The sequence below is a fragment of the Hevea brasiliensis genome, unplaced genomic scaffold (assembly GCF_030052815.1).
Source record: "Hevea brasiliensis isolate MT/VB/25A 57/8 unplaced genomic scaffold, ASM3005281v1 Scaf25, whole genome shotgun sequence".
NCBI lineage: Eukaryota > Viridiplantae > Streptophyta > Magnoliopsida > Malpighiales > Euphorbiaceae > Hevea > Hevea brasiliensis.
The window spans coordinates 193,828-214,836 of record NW_026614751.1 but is presented as its reverse complement, the minus strand read 5'-3'; the positions used below and the strand labels follow the sequence as shown (position 1 = coordinate 214,836).

The 21,009-nt window shown below is 31.6% G+C and overlaps 1 pseudogene; it reads right to left on the bottom strand.

The window, feature by feature from the left end:
• The window catches only part of LOC131176803 (uncharacterized), a 167,102-nt pseudogene that overhangs the window by 79,088 nt on the left and 67,005 nt on the right, over positions 1 to 21,009 (bottom strand).

Sequence of the window (21,009 nt, the reverse complement as noted above, 5' to 3'; positions counted from 1 at the left end):
CATATTTGAGTTTCAAACCCTAACCCTAACATTCCAAAGTTACATTTTCTTGCACTAAACTCATAAACTAATGTTTTGAGTGATACAATCATATCAAGGGTAGCCCATTCACTCATTTAATCCAAATAAACCATCAAGACCACAACAAATCCATGGCTGCCAAAAATAGGGTAACACCTTAACATTTTTATCTTCAATGAACTTACACATATCCTAGTTCAAATTTGCATTCTAACAAAAATTTAAAGGAAAGAATCAAAGATTTGGACACTAACCTCTTTTGCTAACTATTCCAAGTATCCAAAACTTCCTTCTTTCTTCTTCTTTTTGCTGGCTAGAGATTGTTCAAGATGTAAGATTACTTTTTTGTGAAGCAAGGTAGTGGTTTCAAGGTGATTTGGTGGGTGGTTCCAAACTTACCTTAAGCTTTCATGGAGGTTGGATTGGGGAAATGGGTTACGGCTGGAATGTTGAGGAAGAAAGGAGCATCTTGCTTTTCCAATTTTTGGTCTCATTTATCCTCTTTTATTAGTTAATTAAGTGGTTATCTAATGGGGATTGGTGGGTAAGTTTTTAATAACATCATATGATGTCATAATTAGCATTTTCTTTCATTTTCTTTTCTTCTCTTCTCTACTCATTTTCAATTTAATTTTTAGCAATATTTATTCAAATTTTATGTCATAATAATTATTTACTTAACTGGATAAGTCGGCCAAAAATCACCTCTGAAGGCGAAATGACCAAAATGTCCTCCGTTTGGCTTAACAGACTAAAATTGTCTGTACCGATTGAAAAATTTTTCTAAGCATTTTCTTTTCATTCTAATGCCATAGAATCCTCAATGACTCTTCTCTAGAGTCCCAAAAAGTATTTTATGAATTTTCTCCTGGGTCTAAGGCTCCTAGTTGTGAGAACCGCAACTTCCCACTGAGTTACCTATCGCTAGGGCACCGGCTCATTTAACTTGGTTGTATTTTATTTCTAAAATTTTTCCTAAATTTTTCTTATTAATATTTGAATTAATTATGATTCCTCACTTTAGTTTAAATATTCTTTCAGACGTTCTAGCTGTCCGGACCGACACCGGTCAGCGGAACAGTAGAATGTACGGAATGGATACAGTGAGGGTGTTACAGATTGAAATTTTATATTATATTCATAATATGATACTATAAAATAAATTTTACATGATGCAAAAAAAAGAAAAAAATATGTCTTAATTCTTATTTTATTAAGATTTGAACTTTTTTCGATATAGGTATAAAAACTTTTGTGATGAATACAAGTTATTCTTAATTTATAATATTTAATATTTATTAAAATATAAATATTTAACTTTTTATCACAATTTTTTTATAATTTAAAATATATTAAACACCATAAATTATTTATATTGAATTACAATTACTATATATTTAAACTAAGCAATAAAAAAACTGCTTAAATATTAAAATATATAAAACATTTTTATTAAGTTAGAATTATTTTTATTGAATATTAATTTTTCAAGATTAATTAAATTAATTTTAATTTAAGTAATTAAATTTAACACAAATTTATATAAAAATATTATTATAACCTATAAATCATTTGATATAAAGGTAGTGCATGGTCTTAGGGTTTCAAAAAATAACACCAAATTATATCAGAATCGAAAAACTATTATTGTAAGAATCGAACTATATTAAACTGAATTTATATTTATTGTTTTAGTTCAGTTTTGATTATTTATCTGTAATCGAATTATAACCGTATCAAAATGATATTGAATTAGAATTTAATAAAAAAAGGACTATATATATATATATATATATATATATATATATATATATATATATATAATTTTAATACAATTATATATCTCTATATGTAATTAAGGTTATCATATGTAGAGATTGATTGCAAGGAGGTGCGTTTTGCTTTTCTATCGACTATAGAAGATTGGTCAAAATATGGAGAGATCATCTCAAATTGTAAATTGCTATTGTCTTAGGAAATCAGCACGTCCTTTGTTTGGGTCATGCAACCCACTAAATATGCTCTGCGAAAAATTATCATTCTTCATTCATCCATAAGTGGCAAATTTCAACATTGTCTAACAGTGAATATGTAGCAAGAAGCAATGAGGCAAGGAAAATATGATCATATTGAGCTTATTCAAGGTAAAAAAATGAGAAGTATTTAGCCATGCAGTAACCTAACATTTCAATTTAATTAGGGATGAATTTATCATCCAAAGGATGTAAGGGAAACATACCTGGTCAAATGTGAAACAGTGAAAACCATCCATGTAGTCAATGTCCATCCATAAGATATCACAAAGAATGCCCTTCTTCCTAAATGTTTCGGCAATTTGCAAGTGCAAAAGGCTCAACAACAAGAAAAAAGGATATATGATGTCTAACTATCAAAGGCTCATAGTAAAAACTATCAACAAAACTTTGCAAAAGGGAACTATTAAAACTTGACTTTCCATAGTTATAAATAAATAAAAACAATCTAGCTTGAGATCCCATAGTGGTCAACATACTGACATGCATCAACACCGTACCTCGCGAACCCTCTTATCATAATCATAACTCTAACAGCATTGTTCATAACCTAAGGCCCACTGGGGCATAAAAATAGTTCCTAAATACAGATATGCAGCATAAATCCCTATCAAAAAGATATTCAAAAAATAAGACAAAAAAGAAACAATTAGAAGTTACCTAAAAACTAGATAACTTTTGACAATTATCCATAAACTTATCTAGTTGTAACATTACAGTCCCTCAACTTAAAAATATAACATAAAACCCTATCAACTTTCAAATTTTGCATAGTAAAATCTCTCTAACCTCTAATTATTAGTTTTTCAGTTAGACGCTGACTTGGATAGTTCCAGCATGGAGCTTAGTTATTATTTCTCTTTTCTCTCTCAAGCCATGTGTAAATTGAATCATTTTTCTCTCTAGAGACAGAATAATTTTTCATGCGTAAAGAGAATAATTTTACACTTTGCATAAGAGATGAGAGAGAAATGTTGACTAAGCGTCATGCGGGAGCTATTCACATCAGTTTCTAACTGAAAAATCAGTAATTGAAAGTCAGAGGGATTTTACTGTGCAAAATTTAAAAGTTTAGAGGGTTTATGTTACATTTTAAAAGAACTGTAGTGCTATAACTATATAAGTTCAGGGATAGTTGTTAAAATTTATCACCTAAAAACTACACAAGTTATCAAATGTAATTGTCTAACACTTTGAGTAAAACTCACCATGCAAATTTTTTTTTTCTAAAATTAGATGCAGATGCCATGATCTTTGTTTGAATTTCAACCCATGACTCCTCCTCTTCACCATTTCTACCAACTATTAGTATATTAAGATAAATTTCAACAGCTGTCCCTGAACTTGTATAGTTATAACACTACAGTTCTTTAACTTTAAAATGTAACATAAAACTCCCTAAACTTTCAAATTTTGCATAGTAAAATCCCTCTGACTTTCAATTACTGATTTTTCAGTTAGAAACTGATGTGAATAACTCCCGTATGATATTTAGTCAATATTTCTCTCTTCTCTCTTATGCAAAGTGTAAAATTATTCTCTTTATGCATAAAAAATTATTCTGTTTATAGAGAGAAAAAGGATTCAATTTACATATAGCTTGAGAGAGAAAAGAGAAATACTAACTAAGTTCTATGCTGGAACTGTCTAGGTCAGCGTCTAACTGAAAAACTGGTAATTGGAGGTTAGAAGGATTTTACTGTGCAAAATTTAAAAGTTGATGGGGTTTTATGTTATATTTTTAAGTTGAGGAACTGTAATGTTACAACTAGATAAGTTAAGGGATAATTGTCAAAATTTATCCTAGTATATTAGTAGTCATGCTATTCAAAAAAATTGCAAATACCAATCTTCATTTAAGTTTAACTAATAAAAGTCGAGGAAAAATATGTACCAAGAAAAATTTTGCCCAAATTTATTTTACCTCAAATGTTAATTAGAACTGAAATTTAAAGGTAGATTAAATAAAAGCCCACTATGCATTATAGTTCTTAAAAAAGAAAAGAAATTAACGCGATAAGAGAAAGAGAACCAATATAACTCCAACAATAGTGCAACCATGAGAGTATTAATTGATGTAAGGTACATTGAATGGAGCATTTCACATTTCATCTATTTTATACTAATTATTTTTTTTCTTTTAATTATCATTATTATTTATAATACTACCTTAACATTTATGATTTAAATTATTATTTTCTTTAAAAATTAATTAAAAATTTAAATTATGATTTGAAATTAAATTTTAAAGAAAATAATAATTTAAATAACAAATGTTAAGGTAATATTGTAAATAATTATGATAATTAAAAGAAAAATTAAAAATTAAATAATAATTAGTATAAAAGAGAGTATTTATAGAATGTGAGATGTGACAAGTTTTTCAAAAAATGTGTCACATATCATTTTATTGGGAATACCTCTTTACTTTATATAAATATATATATATATATATATATATATATATATATATATATATATATATATATATATATAGACTATAAGCGTACACTATGTATTATTAAAAACAAAAAACAGTTGTTCCTTAAATTTAGGAGTGTATAATCACTATTTTGTGAGTGAATGCACACATACATCAAAAACATTCAATAATTTATCATATGTATTATAATACTTATTAATTTATAGATATTATATAATGTTTGTATTACAATTATACAAATTTCATCATCCACATAATAAAGAGAGTTTAATTCTATTGCTCATGCATTAGCTAAATTAGTTGTCTCTCAATTTTAATTTTAATTAATTTCTATTATACGTACAACAGTGTATTATAACCATTAATGATAGATTTCACATGCATTCCCGTATAATAGGATTGAAACTATTCATATGGGATATGCGACTTTGTTCATTGCTAGGCTTGTAACCATTGATATGTTACCCTATTAGTTTTTTAAATGCAAGTTCTTTTTTCTTGAAGAAAAATAATTCAATAACTTTTCTTAAAATGAAAAATCACTAAAAAGAAAATGAATAGTCACATATGGGAGTTTATTAGATTAAATTATATTTATTTATAATTTCATGTTTATATATATATATATATATATATATATATATATATATATATATATATATAAGATATCTAATATTATAAAACAATCATTACATAATTTCAACACATATTAACTCTCATGACTAAATGATTTGTTAAAATTAATTAAATGGTTAAATATTTATGTGATAAAATTATATGATAAAAATGGAGGTCCCAGCCCCGGTTTTAAAAGGAATGCTTTCACCAAAATATGATCATTACCTGAAGGAAGGTGCTCAATGGAAATAATTCTATCCCCAATCCAGGCAACTATTTTAGCAATCCAATCACCACTTTTAAGTTCAATCAGGATTTTAGAAAGTTCTCCTCCCCTTGGTCTCGAAACCTCTTCAACATCTGGGGTATGCTTAGAACTTTCTACATTGAACAATGAGCAATCAATATGACATTAACTAAAAGGTTCATAATTGATACATAGAAATACTTAAATTTCAGGATTCATTAGTAAATTTATTTACGAAAGAAATTGACTTACTAATTATCCTATAAAAAGAGAAGCAAGAGTGAGAATTGATTTTTTTTTTTATATTTTTATTTCTGATTGCCACTTTAATAAGAGAAACAACTATAACATAAATAAAGAGAGGACTCCTGAAGGTCTAGAAATAATAGGTAAAATTGTGCTGGTAGAGCTGCTAATACACATTATTTCTGAGGCATATTCATCCACATATAAAAATTATTTATTAGATAACAAAATTTTTTCCAAATTTACAAGATATTAGTTTTAGTCTCCACACTTCCAAACTTTCCATTTTAGTCTCAATGAAAATGCAGAGAATTAGACAACTTAATTTAAGCTTTATGTTCAGCCATTAACTTCTTAATTGATTTGCAATATAGGATAAGCGCTAAATTTCCACCTTTCTTAACAACATTTAACTATAGAAACCTGATACATCTTATAAATTCAACCCCCAAATCCATCAAACACAAAAGCCGATAAAAGATTCTATCTCAAGCCAAAGCCAACATTACAGTATATAGCCATAGCAAAATCTAAATCTTGTTGCTAAAAGAACCAGGGGATAAAAGAAGGGGAAGAAGGAACAATAAGAACAAGAATAATTTGAAGTGTCAGAACATATCTGTTCATCATAATATCATAGTAGTGGCAACTTAAGAAACAAAAAATAAAATAAATTATGCAAGAACTAAGATAGAACTTGGACAATTGAAATATAATGAAAGAATACAGTAAAAAGAATGATCACTTCACACCAAATATTTAGCATACACAACAATTATTAAAAGAAGATAGTTATGCCATCGATTTAATGCATCAAAACATTGTCAATAAAAAAAGCTATAGTAATATTAAAATAGATCAAACTAAGAGAAGGCAAAGGAGGATGAGGGGCAGGCTAACTAGCTATCTAGCTAACAGCTCCAAAAAAGAAATATTTACCAAAGTGACTCCTATATTGTTGCTTACTTGTTGCTACTGGCTCAGAAACATCATTTTCTAAAGGCATTATAATTTGCACAACATCTTCATACATGCCTCTTGAATCAACCTTTTGAACATATTAAACCAGTTTTGCAAAATATTTCAATGGCAGATCACAGACAATGCTAACTCTAAGCCAATGTTCCTCGAGTAAAAAAGATGTTGCCATTGCACCTCCACCAAGCAATAATTGCACGTGCAGACATCTTTTGGCCCTCTTCCAAGACCCTTCTATTTCAGAAAAATAGTAACAATTGAAGATTGAAGTTCAGCAACATAACATGTAAATAGATAAGCGCCTTTGGTGAATTAATATTTGTTAAGATACGTACCATAAATAGCTAGGATATGTGTATTTGTAGTGATTGTGTGAATATGTTTAGGTGCTAGAATCGTGGTTATAATTATGTATTTAATTGTGATTGTATTTCCTATTTAGTTGTTTTGTGCAGTTTATAAATTGACACCATTGTCTTGAGGGAATATTATTCTTCTGTTCTATTTTTCACATGGTATTAGAGCCCTCGATGGGTCTGATTTGAAATCTGAAACAAAGTCCTCATAGGGAGGAACTTTCCCTCTTTTTCCTATCACTTTTTAACAGTCCGTGGCTATCACAGCATAACTTAGTGGATTACATAGCCCAAGATCGGCCTTTCCACTGATCGCCGGTGAAAGACTCCGGCACACGCGCTTCTTCTCGTTGACTCGCCGGCCTCAGGCGACCTCAACCACGCTAGTCCTATCACCTGTTTCTCACTTTTTTATCGCTACCTTTTCATACAGTAGGCTTTTCTAACGTATTTCTAAGTAACATTTTAGTGTGCTTCTCTTGCCAACATGTCTGAGATTGAGGAGTCCTCCAATACAGCCTCCAACAGAGGTTCTGAGATTCTCAAACCCATATTTTCTTCTATTGGTAATTCACCAGCTATTACTATTATTAAGTTAGTAGGAAGTCAAAATTATATGTCTTGAGTTACATCAGTGGAATTATGGTTTATGGGGTAAGGGTATGATGACCAATTGGTTAAAAAACGCCATAGATATAGCTTTAACAAATAGAGCTAATTGGACTAAGATTGATGCTCAATTATATAGTCTCTTATGGCATTCTATAGACCCAAAATTACTTAATATTTTTTAGTCTTGTAAAAACTGTTGCAAAGTATGGACTAAGGAGAAAACCTTATATATAAATGATGTGCAGCGTATTTATAAGGTAGTATCAGATATGGTTCATCTACAACAAAATCAACAAGATATGTCTAGTTTTTTGGGACAGGTAGAATCACTGAAATATGAATTTAATTTTATCATGCCATGTACTGATAATACTTCTGAGCAACAGCGGGATAGGTTCTTCATGGTTTTGGCATTAATTGAGCTAAGACTTGACCTTGATTCTGTTAGAGACCAGATATTAACTAGTCTGGTTGTTCCCACTCTAGAGGATGTGTCTGCCAGGCTTCTACGCATCTCACTCAATAAGAATAATTTCTTCGGAATTGAATCTTCAGTTTTAGCTGCACAAAGTGGAAACCAACCGAGACAGGGTACTTATCAGAGAGGCAAGGGTAAAAGGCTCCATTGCACTTATTGTGATAAAGAGTAATCACAAACAAATAATGTGGGCTGATCAACTGCTCATATGGCTCAATCCGATGAAAATGGTATTCTTCCATTACCTGATGAAAAGGATCAGGTGTCAGATTCTACCCTATTAGCTGGAGCTGATTACAAGGTGTATTTGCAACATCAAACAACCAAAGAACAATCTTCTAGCAGTGCTCATTCTGGTAATTTCTTTGCTTGTCTAACACAGTCTTCGCTCATTAGTCAATGGATCCTAGACTTTGGTGCTTTTGATCATATATCTGGTAACAAAAGTCTTTTCTCATCTTTAGTTTCTCCTCTGGTTTTGTCTAAAGTTACTTTAGCTAATGGTTCACAAACTTTAGTTAAGGGCATAGGAGAAGTACAAATCTTTTTTATCTATTCCTTTAACCAAAGTTCTGTTCACTCCAGAATGCCCATATAATTTAATCTCCATTAGTAAATTGACTAAAAATCTCAATTGTTCCGTCATCTTTACAACTGACTCTGTTATTATGTAGGACCAGAGTACGGGGAAGATGATTTGAGTAGGATGTGAGTCACAAGGGTTGTACCATCTTTCTACTTCAAATTCTCCAGTTGCTCTTACCTCTACCACTTCCGTTGATCTTTTTCACAATCGTCTAAGTTATCCGAGTCTTGCCAAATTGCAAAAATTAGTTTCTAGTCTTCTTAATTTATCTTCTTTTGAATGTGAGTCCTATCAACTTGGGAAACAAAATCGTGTTTCCTTTCCTAAGCGAGTCAATAATAGGGCTAAGTCCATGTTTGAAATTGTCCCATTCAGACATTTGGGGTCTAAGTCGTGTCAGTATAACTTTAGGATTTCATTATTTTGTTACTTTTGTTGATGATTATTCTCATTGCACTTGGTTATTTTTATTGAAGACTTGTTTTGAATTATTCTCTATATTTCAAAAACTCTCTGCTGAAATACATAATTAATTTGGCGTTTCTATTAAAATACTTCGTAGTGACAATGCACAAGAATATTTGTCTACTCTTTTTACTCATTTCTTATTTTCTCAGGGTATTACTCACCAAACTTCATGTGACTATACCCCTCAACAAAGTGGGGTTGCTGAACGAAAGAATCGTCATCTAGTTGAAACTGCCTGCACTTTACTTATTCACCATAATGTTCCTCTTCGTTTTTGGGGAGATGCTATTCTTATTGCTTGTTACTTAATTAACCGAATGCCTTCTTCTGTTTTGTAGAATCAAAGTCCTCATTCTATTTTGTTTCCAGACCAAGATTCCCATCAGTTGTCCCTGCGTGTATTTGGTTGTATTTGTTTTGTTCATGATCACACTCCTGACAAAGACAAACTTCAGCCCAAATCAATAAAATGTGTCTTTTTGCGATATTCTAGACTTTAAAAAGGTTATAAATTTTACAATCCACTTACAAATAAATACTTTTGTGTTAGCTGATGTAACCTTCTTTGAAATATCTCCCTATTTTTCCTCCAATACTGCATCCAAGGTTTTTATTCCTACTGCTTTACCAGTTCCTACTCTTATTCCACTACCAATCAGTCCACCGCCTCTACACGTCTACTCATGTTGTCCTTATCCTCCCACTAACACCATTGATGCTCCTTTGCTTGATATAGGTACAACACCGGCTCCTGGTGACTCTCGCCTTCCTTCATCTTCACCTATTCCGGTCTCACCTTTAACAGATGATGCTACTCCTCCCATTGCCATCCGAAAAGGTATTCGTTCATCTCGAAATCCTCATCCTATTTATAATTTTGTGAGTTATCATTATTTGTCTCCTTTCTACTATGCTTTTGTCACCACTTTGTCTAATGTATATGTACCTAAGACTGTTAGAGAAGCTTTGGAACATCCAGGATGGTGTAATGCAATGGTTGAAGAGATGATTGCTCTCCATAACAATGGCATTTGGGATTTGGTGCCACTACCGAAGGGCAAAACTACTATTGGCTGTCGATAGGTTTATATAGTCAAGGTGGGGCCTGATGGCCAGATTGCTAGACTTAAAGCTCGCCTTGTTGCAAAGGGCTATACTCAGATCTTTGGCCTTGATTACAATGATGCCTTCTCTCCCGCGGCTAAGATTATCTCGGTTCACCTTCTTATTTCCTTAGCTGCCATCCATTACTGGCCACTTCTTCAACTGGATATCAAGAATGCCTTTTTACATGGCGAGCCAGCTGAGGAAGTTTATATGGAGCAACCACTAGGGTTTGTTACTTAGGGGGAGTCTAGTTTGGTATGTTGCCTACAGCATTCTTTATATGGCTTGAAATAATCTCCAAGAGCATGGTTTGGACGGTTCAGTACTGTAGTCCAACAATTTGGAATGTTTCAGAGTGAAGCTGACCATTCAGTATTTTTCCACCATAATGGCCATGATAAGTGATTTGTCTCTTTGTTTATATTGATGACATTGTTATTACAAGAAATGATCATGTTGGGATCTCAAAACTCAAACAACACTTGTCTAGTCATTTTCAAACTAAGGATATTGGGAAGCTAAAGTATCTCTTGGGGATTGAAGTGGCACAATCCAAGACAAGTATCGCCATTTCTCAAAGGAAATATGCTTTGGATATACTGACAGAGATGGGCATGTTAGACTGTAGACACGCAGATACTCCTATGGATCCAAATGTCAAACTTGTTCCTAGACAGGGGGAGCCATTGGAGGATCCTGGTAGATACTAGAGATTTATTGAAAAACTCAATTATCTTACAATCACACGCCCACACATCTCATTTGCTATAGGTGTGGTTAGTCAGTTCCTTCAAGCACCGTGTAGTAGTCATTGGGATGCAGTTATTCGGATACTTAGATATATTAAAGGAGCTCTAGGACAAGGCCTATTATATAAAGATAGGGGTTATTCACAGATTATTGGTTACTCGATGCAGATTGGGCAGGTTCTCCTTCATACAGTCGGTCTACTTTAGGATATTGCATTATGATTGGAGGTAATTTGATTTCTTGGAAAGGTAAGAAGCAAGATGTGGCTGCTAGGTCAAGTGTAGAAGCAGAATATCGAGCTATGGCTTTGGCAACTTGTGAACTTATATAGTTGAAACAACTTCTTCAAGAGTTGAAGTATGGGGAACTTAAACAAATGTAGCTAATCTGTGACAATCAAGCTGCACTTCACATTGCCTCTAATCTACTGTTTCATGAGAGAACGAAACATATAGAGGTGGACTATCATTTCATCAAACAAAAGATTAAATCTAGGTGTATTGCCATTAGCTTTTTTAACTCAAATAACCAATTAGCAGATATCCTGACAAAATCTCTCAGAGGCTCTCAGATTGAATATGTTTATAATAAGCTTGGAACATATGATTTGTATGCTCCAGCTTGAGGGGGAATGTTAAGATATGTACCATAAATAGCTAGGATATGTGTATCTGTAGTAATTATGTGAATATGTTTAGGTACTAGAATCGTGGCTATAATTATGTATTTAATTAGGATTGTCTTTCTTATTTAGTTGTCCTGTGCAGATTATAAATTGACACCATTGGCTTGAGGGAATAATCAAACTCTTCAATCATTCTCAATATTCTTCTTCTGTTTTATTTTTCACAATATCCATCACCATCATCTTCAAATAATACACCTTTCACTTGCCCTGTAATTAAGAAATAGTTCAGACATCACTTTGTTGGTTGAACAACACAGAATGATGCACTTGCACAAAGAGAGAGAGAGAGAGAGAGAGAGAGAGAGAGAGAGAGAACTAGAGTAGAAATATTATGTTTCCTTTCTTTCTACCATACAAATTACTAGAGGACAAGGTTCAGGCTCCCAACATGAGCAAAACTACAACTAGGCAGTCCAACGTGCACAAGACTACCAAGGTTGAATGGACACACTAGCTGGAATCTTGTACATCCTAATCAATTCATAATATATAACCCTATGCAAGGGTTCTTACATATAATCCTTATTTCTACTGTGCAGTCAAATGCCAATAAATATTTTATTTTTGGAAAAATTACTAAAATATCATTGACATTTATCAATATTCACCTATGAAGCACATAAATGGCACTGGGTCACGTTTCCCAGTGTCGAAAACATTTTTTATGAGGAAACAACCTAACATGGCTGGGAAACGTTTTCAGGCCGTTTCCAAAAATATTGAAAATTGGAAATGCATTTCCGGCAATGAAAACACGTTTCTTTAAAGAAAATTAAAAAAAAAAAAGGAAAATGGGTAGGTTAAAATCACAAACAAATCACACCACTTCACATTCACAATCAAGATCAATAGAAAAAGAAGAAGAAGAAAAAGAAGAAGAAGGGGAGGATTAGAACTTCAACGACAGCATCGCAGGTAAGGATTGCATCTTGCTTTGTCTTCTTTTCTCTCTGGTCTGTCCTATTCATTCTCTGATTTGCCCGATCCATCCTCATCAATAGAAGAAGAAGAAGAAAAAGAAGCAAAAGGGGAGAAACGACAGCATCACAGGTAAAGATGTCATTTGCCTTTTTCTTCTTTTCTTTTATCTGCACTTTGCCTTCTCTGTCAATTGGCTTTTCTGGTTCCCCTTTCTTATTCCCGATCGTGCACTCTTTTCTCATTCCCCATCACATTTAGGTATTTAGGTTTATATAGCTATTGTTTGATTAATTTATTATTATTTAATTTATTATTTTCCTTATCATTTAATTTATTATTTTCCTTTTTTAATTTCTTTGTGAAACAATTTTATTAAGCAACTTCCATTAATTAATTACAATTTTATTCCATTAATTAATCATAAATTTATCACATTTAATATCATTTTTTTTCTCTAAATGTATTCCATAATTAGATTTTTCTCAAACCAAATTTGAAGAGTTATCATAAATATTTTTTTTTTTAAAAGGAAGATAAAAAAATTTTTCTCTCAAATTCACTAAAATTTTTTGAGATTTGCCATATTTTTACAATCAAAGTTTTGAAGGAAATTAAGGACAGATGTAAATATATTTTTAAAGTTATTTTTAAAATTATAAAATTTCAATTTTAAATTATAATTAATGATAAATAAAAAAAATTCCAACATTCAAAATTTGTATTTTATATTAATATATTTTATATTTTTGTAATAATTTATATATAATGTGTTTAATATAATTTGTTTTAATGTATCGTTATATTATATATTAATATTAAAATTTTTCATAATAATTTTTATAGTCAATTTATTCAATTCTATTATTTAATTCTTTAATCTTTTAATATATAATTTGCATTGTGCTTTAATCCTTAGTATATAATTTGTTTAAATAATTTGTAAATTATATGAAATTGCATTTTCTTTTTGTCATTTTGATAGGACAATATTTGAATGGATTCTTTGAACTCTAATTCTACTCGAGCAAATAGCATGAGTGCCACTTCTTCGAAAACTAGGGAGGAAGAATTTAAACCTTTATGGAGATATGTAACTAAACTTGAGAAAACTGGAGGAGGAGGGGGTAATTGTAAATGGATATGTAATTTTTGTGGACAAGAAAAGCAAGAGACTTATACTAGAGTGATGGCTTATTTATTGAAAATCACTGGAAAAGGGATTGGTGTGTGTAAAAAAGAGATGAATGATAGTATTTCTGAAATGAGGAAACAGGAGGATGAGGCAACAAATAGAATTACCAATTCACAATCTAGGCGAGTTCCTTTGCCTATTAGTACAACTTCTGTTCCTTTATTGAATATAATTGAACCAAGTATTTCAGCAGCTTTGAAGAAAAGAAGAGTTAATGATTCTCCTCTTGGTAGAGCTTTTGACTTGCAAACTAAAGCTCAATTAGATGCAGAGATTGCTAGAATGTTCTACACTGGGGGGGGGGGGGTCTACCTTTTAATTTTGCTAGAAACCCCTATTATGTGAGTTCTTATTCTTTTGCTGCTAATCATGCTTTGGGTGGTTATGTGCCGCCTGGTTATAACAAATTGAGAACCACATTACTTCAGCAAGAGAAAGCAAATGTAGAGAGGTTGCTTGAACCAATTAAAAGCACTTGATTAGAAAAGGGTGTTAGTATTGTGAGTGATGGATGGAGTGATACCCAGAGGAGGCCTTTGATTAATTTTATGGTTGTTTCTGAGTTTGGCCTCATGTTTATCAAATCTGTAGATTATTCTAGTGAAGTGAAAGATGAGCAATTTATTGCTAATTTGCTAAAAGAAGTAATTGATGAGGTAGGTCATCAAAAAGTGCTACAAGTCATTACTGATAATGCTTCAAATTGTAAAGGTGCTGGAGAAATCATTGAGAGAATGTTTTCACATCTTTATTAGACTCCTTGTGTTGTGCACACTCTTAATATTGATTTGAAGAATATATGTGCAATAAAAAATTTGGAAACTAATTAAGAAACTTATGATGTGTGTCACTGGATCACTGAAATCCATGGGGATGCTTTGCAAATCAAGAATTTTATAATGAATCATTCCATGAGGCTTGCAATTTATAATCGGTTTAGCCCTTTGAAATTGCTTTCAGTTACTAAAACTCGTTTTGCTTATATTGTTGTGATGTTTAAAATATTTAAACTCATTAGGCATGCTTTAGAAGCAATGGTTATGAGGATCAGTGGGCACAATACCGAGAAGATGACCAAGGCAAAGCTAGATTTGTTCATTATAAAGTGGTGGATGAGGATTGGTGGGAAAATGTTGATTACATCTTTGCTTTTACTGGGCCCATTTATGACATGATCAGAGTTTGTAACATAGACATACCATGCCTTTATTTGACTTATGAGTTGTGGGATTCTATGATTGAAAAGGTGAAGAAAGTTATTTTTGATCATAAAAGAAAGTAAACAGATAGGTTTTCTCCTTTCTATTATATGGTTCATCGAATTCTTGTTGATCGTTGGGCAAAGAGCAACACTCCCCTTCATTGTTTGGCTCATTCATTAAATTCAAGGTAAATTTCTAACTTATACAGTCATCTTCTTGTTATAATTTTTTTTATTTCTAAAATTTATTTTCTTATTTTTGAAGATTTTATAGTGAAAAATGGCTTCAAGAGGGAGAAGGTAGAGTGCCTCCTCATATGGATGGAGAAGTATCAACTGAAAGAATTAAATGCTTTAAGAGGAATTTTTTCTAATGAATTAGAGAAAATGATGAATTTGCAAATTTTTCTTTGAAAAGTGGGCCTTTTACAGATCTTGATTCTATTGAAAATATATATGCTACAGATCCTAGGAAGTGGTGGGCATGTTTTAGTTCCAATGTATCTTTACTTCAAAGGGTGGCTTTTAAAGTGCTTGGACAACCTACTTCCTCCTCTTGTTGTGAAAGGAATTGGAGTACTTATTCCTTCATTCATTCATGTAGAAGGAATAAATTAACTCCAAAATGTGCAGAGAACTTAGTTTTTATCCATAATAATTTTCGTTTTCTGTCGAGAAACTCCTCCCAATATTATGATGAGAAGACAAAATTGTGAGATGTTAGTGGTGATCAATTTGGGAGTATGAAAGATGTAACACCCTAGGCAAATCGGCAAAACACGGGAGAGATGCTGGATTTATAAGTTGGCGGTTCGTAACCCCTATTGACGCGTTTTAAAACCGTGAGGGCTTCAGCCTAGAGCGGACAATATCACTAGTGGGTCGGGCCATTACAGAAGATGTAGGAATTCTTGAATTTGCCAACCTTTCATTGGATGAACCAAAGTTAAGAGTTTTTTATGAAAATGCAACTACAAGTATGGGGAAGGAGAAAGTGAAGTAGAGGAAATGTCATAAATTTCATTATTTTTTCTTTTTTAAATATTTGAATATGTTGTAGTTAATGTTTATTTCTTATAAGTATTAAACTTTTAAATATATATCTTTATGGTTGAATTTGAATGTTGATTTGGACTTTATTCATTATTGAACATCTTTCATGATATATATATATATATATATACACCCCAATATTTGTTATATTTACACGTTTCCCCCACGTTTTCGTTTCTTATATTTTTTAAAATGCTGTTTCTGCATTTCCCCGTGTCCACGTTTCCGTTTCCGTGCTTCATAGATATTCACACCTATGTCTTTGCTTCTTTAAAATTGAATTAAATAGTCCTCAATGATTTAATTTCATAACACTTTAGTCTTTCACTTAAAATATCATATACTTTAGTCCCTAAGATTTTATTTTGAATCACATTTTAGTCCTTGATTTTTCAAATCAAATTACATTTTCTTCCCTAAAAAAATTGAATATGAGGAACTAAGAAGTTATTACGAATGTAAATTTTACATAATGCCAAGGGGGTTTTTGCTAATTTTTCCTTTATTTTTTAGTTCCTTTTTTTTTATTGACTAAGTGATATAGAACTAACAGAACAAAGGGGAATGAGAAATAAATTCTCAATTTTATTAATACTCAATTCAATTGTCAAATATAAAAAATTCTACTCAAAATAAATAGAAGACAAGTATATATAGAGTCTATTTAACATTGTTGTTAGAGCTATCATTGAAAAAAAACATTTTCTTGAATATTTAGTTAGAGAGCATTAAAATTCATTTAAAATTATTTAACATGTTCTTCATGAGAGCATCAAAATAATAAAATAGCTTTTTTCGAATAATTTTTTTCAAACAACTTTTTTTAACAATATCTAAAATGGTGCTTTTCTAAAAAGGTTTTTTTTTTTACCGTTAAAACTCAATGCACTTGCACACACACACACACACAGAGAGAGAGAGATAGGGAGAGAGAGAGAGAAGTAGAGTAGGAAGGTTATTTTGCCTTTCCTTAAGCTATACAAATTACTAGAGGACAAGGTTCAGGCCCCTAGCATAAGCAAAACCATAACTAGGCAGTTTAAAATGCACAAGACTACCAAGGTTGAATGCACATGCTAGTTGGAATTTTGCACATCCTAATTAGGATAAACCTTACACTAGGGTTCTTACATATGGTATTTATTTATTTTGCACATTATAATGCTAATATTTATTTTGTTTTTGGGAAAATTACAAAAGATCTCCCTGACTTTTACCAATATTCAAACTTATGTCCTTGCATTTTCAAAATTGAATTAAAATAGTCCTCTTTTAAATTTCGTAAAAATTTCTCATTCACTTAAAATATTATAAAATTTATCCCAAAGATTTTATTTTGAATTGAATTTTCGTCCTTGAGTTTTCAAATAAAATTACTTTTTCATCACTGAAAAATCGAATAGCAAGGGACTAAAGTTTTTTTACATAAAAAGTGATGGACTAAAATGTAATCGAAGGACTAAAATGGACTACTTGATTCACTTTCCATAAACAAAAATGTGAATGCAAATTTTACATAATGTGAAGGGGAAAGGGGGTTTATACTTTATAGTAATTTCTCTTTATTTTTTTGTTTCCTCTTTTTTGTTAATACTCAAATCAATTGTCAATCATAGAAAAATTCTCCTCAAAATACCTATAAGACAAGTATATATAGAGTATTTGTAATCCTACAAGTACTCGTATTGGGAACCCTTTACTTCCTATGCTTCTCCCTAGGTAGTCCATTCTCTTAGTTTTTCCTATTCTGCCACTTTTACCTTCATGCACATCAATTAATTCCTTACCATCTCTATTATTGTATTTTTCACACATTAATCTTGACATCCTCATTTCTGCCATACTATCATACATCATAACTAGTAGAATTATAGTCCTCTGAAATTCTCCCTTCAATTTGGTATTTTGCAATCACATAGATCTATTTGTCTCACTTCTTCACTAGTTAATTAATGGATTCTTAAATTGAAATCCATAGCCAAAAACCTAAAATGAAAAACCATGACTATTATCTAATCTAACTGGCTCATCTAACCATTTTTTGTCAATTTCATTTTTTCAATTCTGGCTCTTTTCATTTGATTACCCCTAACGTGCAGCATGAAGATTGGAGATTTGATTAACCCTAATGTGTGGTAATATTGGGGAAAAAAAAGAGGTGGTTACAATTATGGGAATGGCAAGTAAGACCCAAAAGGAAATTCTAGAAACATGTTAGGAATGAAAAATTAGTCTTGAGGAATTAAGGGAGATGAGTGTAGGAAAAAGAGGAGGAGAAAGGGAAGAATAAAGGTGAATTCTCTATTAATCAATCAATGAATTCTCACTTTACAATTTTAGATGTATATTTTACAGCTTGTTTTATAACAAAACATAAATAACTACAACTGTGCTTGCCATAATTAACTTAGAATAAGCTATTTATCAGCCTTTTTCCTTTCTCTTATATGCAACACAGCAACACTCCTTACATGAAGTACTATAAGTCCTTATCATCACAAAAATTCCGTTGAAAACCTAAGCTCTTACCATTATAGTGCACAATGGTCCTTATGTGACGTAGCTATAAGTATTATTTTATAAAAAATAAAAAATAAAATAAAAAAAAACCTTATAAACCAACCCACATTATGTGCATTGATATAAAGTCAACAAAGCACAAACACGTGTGTGTTATAACCTAGTGATTTATCTCAGAATAAAGAGAGCAAAACCTTACATAAACCAGAAGTGGACCCAAAAGGAAGGAATTTTCAGTGGTCCCTAAGCTAGGATTTTTTGGATCTGCACAAGCAGTTTGTGTACATTAAGTACTGAAAAGAACATATTTTTTCCAAACTCATTCAAATGAAATGGGATTATTCAAGAGCACGAGCACAATCACATACTAGTGAAGAAGGAAAGAGTTATCACTGGTGTACCCATTATATGAGGAGCATAAAACTCTGAGTATATAAGTGTGGTATAAAGCGATAACATCTCTTCAATGTCTGACGGCAAACTTCTTCACACTATTGGAAGTTGAAACTGAAGTTAGTTCATCACATAGTTGCCAACATAATAAGATAATTAGGATAAACTTGAAAAGCAATATAGAAAATTTAAAAAGAGATAAGATAGGCGCAAACACATATGTATCAGTAGGAAATCAACTCTAGGCTTTGCTTAATAAATGAAATATCGACATACATATCAGTAGGAAATCTGAAGATGGTTACTATCAAATTGCTAGTGTATAGGACAAACCTCTTCTCCAATAGACCATGGCTCATGGTCAAAAAAGCCTTTTTCAGAATGCCCATGGCAAAAAGGAAACATTGCACTAACATCCATCCACCTTCCAAAAAGCTTGGGCGTTGCATTGCCAAAAAATCCGCTAATATCAGGTCTTAAAAATGGTTGATCACTGAGTCCATGTTCATAAAGTAAAACCAAAATTATATAAAATAACTATGTTGCAAGAGATGACCCAAAAAGTAATTTTTATTATTGAAGCAATTTATTTTCCTTCAGATAAAAAGACCATTTTCTACTTCCTTCCAAATCAAACTATTCCCCAAAAAATACAGAGAATCAATGAAAAATTCAAGAAAATAAGGAAGAATGGAAGATAAGGAGGATCATGACAAGGAAAACAAGTTTCGCAAAGAACAAAATTCAGCAAAATAGATATGCAATCTAGGATGAAAAGACCATCAAAATAAACAAAGACAGAGAAAACAAATATGTAGTTGTTATATTGATTAAACACTAATCATATGTACACATATACATTCCTAGAATACCAAATTAATTTGAATGCCCTTCCAACTTGAGATTTTTGCATGCTCTCTAATGAACCCATAAGTTAGCATTCATAGTTGGTAAGAAGAAAAAACTTGTTACATTCTCCTTATAGACTTCAAACCAACCGCCATATTCTATCCATAGACTTATAATGTGATCCCTAGCAAAGGGCCTTAACATCTATATAGTGCTTGAATGCCTTTAATATCATATCCTGTAATCACAATATCATTTGCATAGACAATTAAGACAATCTCCTACTCCTTGGCTTGTCTACAAAAGATAGTATTAGCAATACAACACTTAAGACACGAAACACCATAACATTAATAAATCAACCCAACAAAGCACATGGAGGTTCTTTAAGACTAAGGTAGGATAAAAAATACGAGCCACCTTTCATGAGAAAAATGGTATATTGGGTCGACCTTCAGATGAAATGTGTTCAAAGACAATGCTTAAAAATAATTGAGTCAAACTTGCCACGACCTCAAAGCCAACAGACATAACCAAGCTCTTAGCTTGGTTATATACTATCAAGCTCACTATATTGATTGGGAGTTCAAATGCTTAAACCCAATTAGGAACGTTTCCTTTGCAAGGAACAAATTATAGGAGAAAGTTTAATGAACACAACAAGGTCTCTTTACGGACTATGTAGAATGGCAATATTATTTCATTAATTTCAAAGAGAATTTTATATACATACATGCACGTGCACACGCATACATATATATATTCAGAGTCCTTATAACTACGTTTGTACAATTTAGTTATCCATTGTAAATAGGAATCCTACTATATAGAGTTTAGTTGACTTTCCATAATAAACAAATGTAGTACCTATTCTGCTATACACTGTACCTATTTGAAAGTGCTTTTAAAGCAACAGACCAGATAGGAGTAACAATTATAGTAAGAGATACAAGGAGACTAGGATATGACAAGTAAGCTAAGTCTTCCTCCTCAAAAACACTCTTCATTCTTTTATCTCCACTAATTCAACCTTAACTCCCAACTCCTTGAAATTGACGTGGGCATCAAAGTGTCATTTGTTAACCATGAATTTTTTTTTTCGAGTATCATTTCGGGCATCAAGGTCTTTAATGCAACATTCAAAATTCAATAGTAGCCATTATTTGATACGATAATAGAAACACATAAAAGACAAGTAAAGTATCTACAAGTGAAGTTTTACAACATTTAAAATCAAAGCCCTAATACA